This window comes from Primulina huaijiensis, chromosome 18 (genome assembly GCF_012295235.1).
Source record: "Primulina huaijiensis isolate GDHJ02 chromosome 18, ASM1229523v2, whole genome shotgun sequence".
NCBI classification, from domain to species: domain Eukaryota; kingdom Viridiplantae; phylum Streptophyta; class Magnoliopsida; order Lamiales; family Gesneriaceae; genus Primulina; species Primulina huaijiensis.
In genome coordinates this window covers 8536655-8544134 of record NC_133323.1, presented here as the reverse complement: position 1 = coordinate 8544134, position 7480 = coordinate 8536655, and the positions used below count along the sequence as shown (strand labels likewise).

Sequence of the window (7480 nt, the reverse complement as noted above, 5' to 3'; positions counted from 1 at the left end):
AAAAATTTGGTCAGGACAATACTTAAACAAGTAAGGATCATCCCAATAAAATTTTTTAACTTCTATCAAGAATTTATTCTTATCCTGTGAATTCCAATGAGAAGGCATTTTATTTGTCACAATAAAATTTACAATGTTAGCAAACCAGGGCATAATAGTAATATAAAACAACTGATCATCTGGAAAATTTTCATTTATTGGTATTTCATTATGAGATGGTTCAGTCATTATTCTAGATAAATGATCGGCTACAACATTTTCTTTTCCTTTTTTATCTTTAATTATAATATCAAATTCTTGTAACAATAAAATCCACCGTATTAATCTTGGCTTAGCATCTTGTTTATTTGATAAATATTTTGCGGCAGAATGATCAGTGTACACAATAGTAGTAGAACCAATTAAATAAGATCGAAACTTATCTAATGCAAATACTACTGAAAGTAATTCTTTTTCAGTAATTGAATAATTTATTTGAGCACTATTTAAGGTTCTACTAGCATAATATATTGCATATGGTTTTTTTTTCTTTTCTCTGTCCTAACACAGCTCCTATAGCATAATCACTTGCATCACACATTAATTCAAATGGTAAAGACCAATCTGGAGGTTGTAAAATAGGTGACGTAATTAAAAGATTAATTATTTATTTTAAAATCATTTTCACATTTTTGAGTCCATTCAAATTGTGTATCTTTTGTTAAAAGATTCGAAATTGGTTTAGATAGTATACTGAAATTTTTTATAAACCTTCTATAAAAACATGCATGACCCAAGAATGATCGAACTTCTTTGACCGTTTTTGGTGATGTTAAATTAGCAATAACATCAACTTTGGCTTTATCAACTTCAATTCCTTTTTCAGATATCACATGACCTAACACAATCCCAGATTTAACCATATAATGAAAATTTTCCCAATTTAAAACAAGATTTTTTTCTTCACATCGTTTTAATACTTCTTCTAGGTTTTTAAGACAATTTTCAAATGAGTTTCCAAAAACAGTTATATCATCCATAAAAACTTCTACAAATTCTTCAATCATATCACTGAAAATACTTAACATGCATCTTTGAAAAGTAGCCGGAGCATTACATAAACCAAATGGCATTCTTTTAAATGCAAAAGTTCCGAAAGGACAAGTGAAAGTAGTTTTTTCTTGATCTTCTAATGATATAGGTATTTGATAATACCCCGAATACCCATCAAGAAAACAATAATAAGAATTTCCTGCTACTTTTTTCTAGAATTTGATCTAAAAATGGTAGTGGAAAATGATATTTTCTAGTTGCATCATTTAATTTTCTATAATCAATACACAGACGCCAACTAGATGGAATCCTAGTTTGTAATAACTCTCCCTTTTCATTTTTTATAACAGTGATGCCTGACTTTTTAGGTACTACTTGTGTTGAACTTACCCATTTACTATCTGAGATTGAATAGATAATTCCAGCGTCTAATAGTTTTAATATTTCATTCTTAACAGCTTCTTTCATATGTGGATTTAACTTTCTTTGTGGTTGTTGATATGTTTTAGCATTTTCTTCCAAATGAATTTTATGTGTGCAAATTAAAGGATTTATACATTTTATATCTTTCAAAGTCCATCCAATTGCATTTTTATATTTTTTAAGTAATTTAATTAAATCTTCTTCTTGATTTGGTAGAAGAGTGGAAGAAATTACAACAGGAAATATTGTATTTTCACCAAGAAATACATATTTCAATTCGAATGGTAAAACTTTTAATTCAAGTTTTGTATTATTATCTTCTTTAAAATTATTTTCAGACTCAAAATTTTCTCTTAAAAAAACTTCAGATTGTTGATTTAAGTTTTCTTCTTGTATATTTTCTTCCACAATTGATTCAATTTCATTATCATATTCATTTTCATTAATACTTGGTTGTTTACATAAATTGAACACATTAAGTTCTAAAGTCATATTTCCAAAAGACAATTTCATTATTCCATTTCGACAATTAATTAAAGCATTTGAGGTTGCTAGAAATGGTCGTCCCAATATTACTAGAATTTCATTATGTACTTCTATTGGTTCTGTATCCAAAACAATAAAATCTACAGGATATATGAATTTATCAACTTGAACCAACACATCTTCTACAATACCTCTAGGTATTTTGATTGACCTATCCGCCAGTAAGAGAGTAACAGAAGTGGGTTTTAATTCTCCTAAATTAATTTTTTCATAAACTGAATAAGGAAGTAAAAAATTCACACTTGCGTCCAAATCTAGCAAAGCTTTTTTAATTTTATTTTCTCCAATAATACATGAAATTGTTGGACAACCAAGATCTTTATATTCTAAACTATAATTATTTTGAAGAATAGAACTTACTTGTTCAGCCAAGAATGCTTTCTTCTTCACATGCAATTTTCTCTTCACAGTACATAAGTCTTTTAAAAATTTTGCATATGAAGATACTTGTTTAATAGCATCTAATAATGGAATATTTATCTTTACTTGTTTAAAAACTTCATAGATATCAGAATCATTTTTTTGTTTTTTATGATTTGTTAATGCATGAGGAAATGGTGGAGGTTTATTTGATTCATTTACTATTTCAGATGATTTATCATTCAACATATTATTTTTAGAATTTAAGGTATCATCATTCTCAAAAGTATCAGGATTATCATCCTTACTCTTTGATTTTAAATGATCCTTGTTTTCATTACTATATGGATCATTAACTATTTTACCACTTCTAAGGGTAATAACAGATTTTATTTGATCAATTTTTTCATTTTTTAATTCTTGATTTTGATTTTTAGGATTAGGTTGAGGTTGAGATGGAAATTTTCCTTTTTCATGAATATTAAGTGCAGATGCAAATTTTGCAAGAGTTTCTTTCAAATCAGTCATAGATTGACTGTTTTGAATATTGATAGATTCTTGCTTTTGGATAAATGCATGAATTACATCTTCAAAGTTTTTTCTTGGAGGTGTAACATAAGGAATATAACCTTGATGATTTTGGTTATTTTGAAAATATTGTTGTGAGGGTTGTGCATTATTATCATTCCTCCAACTAAAATTAGGATGATTTTTCCATCCAGGATTATATGATGTTGAAAAAGGATCTAGTATTGGTTTTTTATAATTGTTAACATAATTTGCTTGTTCATGGAGACATTCTTTAAATGAAGGTAATGTTGGACAATCTTTTGTAGCATGATCATGTGTATCACATATATGACAAACAATTTCTTGAATACTTTTTAATTGACCACTCTTTTTCATTTCTAATGACTCAATTTTTCTTGCTAAAGATGCAAGTTTAGCTTGAATATCTATATCATCTTTAAGATTATAGATACCACCCCCATTTGTTGAATTATTGATTTTAGTTGTTGGTGGTTCTATTGTGCCTATATTATCCCAATTTTGAGCATTTTCTGCTAATGAATCCAAATACTCCATAGCTTCATTTGGGTTTTTATCTTCAAAAGTTCCATTACACATGAATTCTATCATTTGCCTATCTTTAGGTATTAGACCTTCATAAAAGTGAGAAACTATTCTCCATGTTTCAAAACCATGATGTGGGCATGTATTAAGTAATTCTTTATATCTATCCCAACATTGATAAAATGTTTCTCCTTGTTTTTGAGAAAAAGTAGTAATTTGTCTTTTAAAAGAGTTTGTTCTATGGGAAGGAAAAAACTTTTTGAGAAATTGTTGTTGCATTTCTTCCCATGATCTTATTGAACTTGATCTCAAATTTTGTAGCCATGTTTTAGCTTTATCTTTTAAAGAAAAAGGGAAAAGCTTTAATCGAACTATATCCATGCTACAATTTTGATCATTATAAGTGTTACAAACTTACTCAAATTCTCTTAGATGTAAATATTGATTTTCAGAATCTAAGCCATGAAAATTTGGTAAAAGTTGAATAATTTGAGGTTTAAAGTTGAAATTAGATGCATCAGGAGGAAAAACTAAACAAGATGGGGCACTAGTTCTAATAGGATTCATATGGTGCCTAAGTGTTCTTAATTGATCATGTTCTTAATTATTATTATTATTATTATTGTTATCATTATCTTGATTATTTGAATTATCATCCATATTTAAATTATTTTCAGATACTCGAATAAGTCTACCACTTTTTTTCGACTTCAAATACTCATACAAAAAAAAACAACAACAACACAATACTTATAAAAAAACATAATTAACAAATATCAACTTAATTTATACCTCCCCGGCAACGACGCCAAAAACTTGCTACTACTTAAATTATAATTCATCCAAGTGTAGGTTCTCTGCAAGTAATATATTTCGTAAGTACAAGATCGATCCACAGAGAGGTTATTTTAAGTTTATATTTATTAATTTATAGATTACCAAATGCAAGAATGAAGTTTACAAATTATAAATTTTGTCAAGGCTCGAGGATTTATTCTTGGTTTATGCAATATTGTTTAACTAAAAGTAAAACAAAGGAAACCACCATAAATAACGGTTCCAAGAAAATTAAATATTTAAATACACACCTAATATAATATAGTTCCCACTATAAAAAATACCGAATTCACCGATATTTTATATATGTACCTATGATTATATATATAGNACAACAAATAATTCATTTTTATACCTACAATAAAAAGAAATTAGCAAAATGAAAAGAAATAAAGAAAGAATATACAAAATATAAACAATCTTACTTCACCAAGAATTCATCCTCTTCACCTTGACATAATAGATTTAGCTTTCCATGAACTTACTTTTGATCAACACTAAAAACATCACTCATAATTTGGAAAATGAAAAATATATTGGAACTTAGAACTTTTATACTCACTCACACTATATTTTACAATGAGATAGAATGATTCTCAAGCTAGCACAAGGCCTCTATTTATAGGCCAAATGAGAGAAATGGTCAAAAATTCTATTAATGCAATGTAGTTGTAATAGTAGTCTTTGTCTCCTCCAATTTCAATTCCATGTCCCTTCTTTCAATGCTTTGTTCCACGACCTTAATCACCGAATTTGACTCTGCTCAAAACAGTAAACATGTGGGGAATTGTCTGTAAATGAATTTGGCTACTTGGTTCACCTCATTTGGTTGAATATTGAAATAGTTATGAATTTTTTACTATATGCTGGTCATGGTGAAAGTAAATTTGTCATCCTTTTGATATTTTCACAATTTGATCATCTTAACCAACTTTTTAAGCAATCATGTCTTCTGCAAAGTTGTAGATAATTTCTCAAGAATTCCAAACATGTTTGAATCACCTCCATTTGGTCCAGTACAATTTATCACTTCTGATAATAGATTCTTTTGTCCAGTCATGTGTCTGGAGCATCCACTGTCCAGATACCATATGGAGTTGCTAATCTTGACTTTCTTCTGTTCCTGCAAGCACAAGTTTTAGTAAATGGTACCCAGTCTATTTGGGTCCAAGCCTTATCAGTCCCTTAGGAACCCACATCTGTACAATTCTTGGCGACTTTGTACTTCGGGTATCCACCTTTGTGTGTGCAACAGAAGGTCTAGTATTCTTAACGTAATGCATTTTAGAATGTTGTTCTTCCCTTCTATTCTTGGTTTCTGGTCTGTATCTCTTTTGAACATGTCTACTATTATAGTACTGGTAGTTTTTAACCCTCATAGAGAGTTGTCCTTCTGAGTTGAATCCTCTACTGGATCCAGCACTTTGATGGACTCTACTCTCAGGTTTAACATAACCCAGACCATAATGGTTTCTTCTGTTCGTCTAATTTACAAACTTTTCACCTTGAACAGTCGGTACTACTGGTTCATGTACCATACTGGATTTAACGCAGTAAATGAATTTTCCTTTGCCTTTATCCAGTATTGGTTTCGTACTAGTTTCTGCAGTGCTTTCATTGTTACTGAAACCGAGACCACTTCTGTCTCCATATTGTTTCTGTAACTCATTCATCTTCTCCAAAGAAACAGAAGACTTGTTCCATGCATGTACCAGTAGTGATAGCTTCTGATTTTCAGATCTTATTGTCTGGTATTCTACATTTACTCTCTCATTTTCAGTTTTCAACTTACTTATCTCAACTTTCAGATCACTACAGCTGTTTTCTTGCACGCAAGTAAACTTACTGATTTGATCCTTTAAGTTTTGATTTTCAGTCTTAACTTCCTCGAATGATTAAGAAAGTCTTGAGTACTCTTCTACCATGTCATGCGGTGCACTAACCAAATCAGTTCGTGTAAATTCATTTGAGTTAAAGTCGAGTACCTCTCCAGGTGTTGAGGTTTATTCGGTGTCTGCCATAAGGCATTTGACTTCTTCTGCATCACTGTCGCTTGAATGATCATCTGAGTCAGAAGACTCAAAGCTAGAATCTGCCCACTTGGACTTATTTTCTTCAGCAACCATTGCTTTGCGATCTGATCTTCTGGATTTCTTATCATTCCTCTTGTGCTCCTTTTTCTTCTTTTCGTCATTTTTGGTCTTTGGGCAATCAGCAATAAAGTGACCAATTTTTCCACAGTTAAAACATTCCATATCACCGGATGGTGATTCCTTCTTAAAATTTCGGTTAGGATTCTGATACGTTCTGTTGTTTTTCTTCACGAATCTAGAGAATTTCTTCACAAACAAAGACATTGCATCATTGCTGATCTGTTCAGCAGTTCTATCAAATGTACTTTCAGTAGTAGCAGTAGGAGATACATTTGGAACAACTGTAACAGGAGCAACAGCGGTAGCAGCAAGAGCCTTGGTAGGTGTGCTCGATGATGGCTCTTCTCCACTTCGTACTTCCAATTCAAATTCATATGCTTTCAAGTCTGCAAATAGATCATGCAGTTCTAATTTGTTCAGATCTCTAGATACTCTCATGGCCATAGTTTTTACGTCCCATTCCTTAGACAATGCTCTCATTACTTTGAGCGTTATTTCTCTGTTGCCATAGTCTTTACCAAGTGCTGCTAGCTCATTAACCAGACTACTGAAACGTTCATCAAACTCGTTTAGAGTCTCTCCGGCCTTCATTTTCATATTTTCAAATTTTTGCATGGCCACGGACAGCTTGTTTTCTTTAGTCTGCTCATTTCCTTCACAGATTTGAATGAGCTTTTCCCATATCTCTTTTGCAGTTGAACACATCTTGATCTTGCTGAAGGTGTTCTTATCAAGAGTTTTATAGAGTGTGTCCTTTGCGACATTATCCAGATTGGCTTTCTTTTTATCTTCACTAGTCCATTCCCTTCTTGGTTTTTCAACCATTTGCGGCGCACCATCAGTGATAGCAATGGCTGTATTAGGCTTTAAGATCTTTAATGGACCATCTGTGATGACGAACCACATGTCGTCATCTTGAGCTGCTACATGAGCTTGCATACGGATCTTCCAGTTATCGAAGTCTTCTTTTGAGAACATGGGAACCTTGCTAAAGTGTGCCATCTGTTGTAGATTTTTAAGAACAAGAATAACACTGCTCTGATACTACTTGTTGG

General features: G+C 31.2%; 1 non-coding gene across 1 annotated transcript; it reads left to right on the top strand.

Moving 5' to 3' along the window:
* Window positions 1-3559: 3559 nt before the first annotated feature.
* On the top strand, window positions 3560-3670 carry LOC140965333 (small nucleolar RNA R71). The gene has a single exon (XR_012173027.1). It is a non-coding gene; the product is annotated as a small nucleolar RNA R71 (small nucleolar RNA).
* The last annotated feature ends 3810 nt before the right edge of the window (window positions 3671-7480 follow it).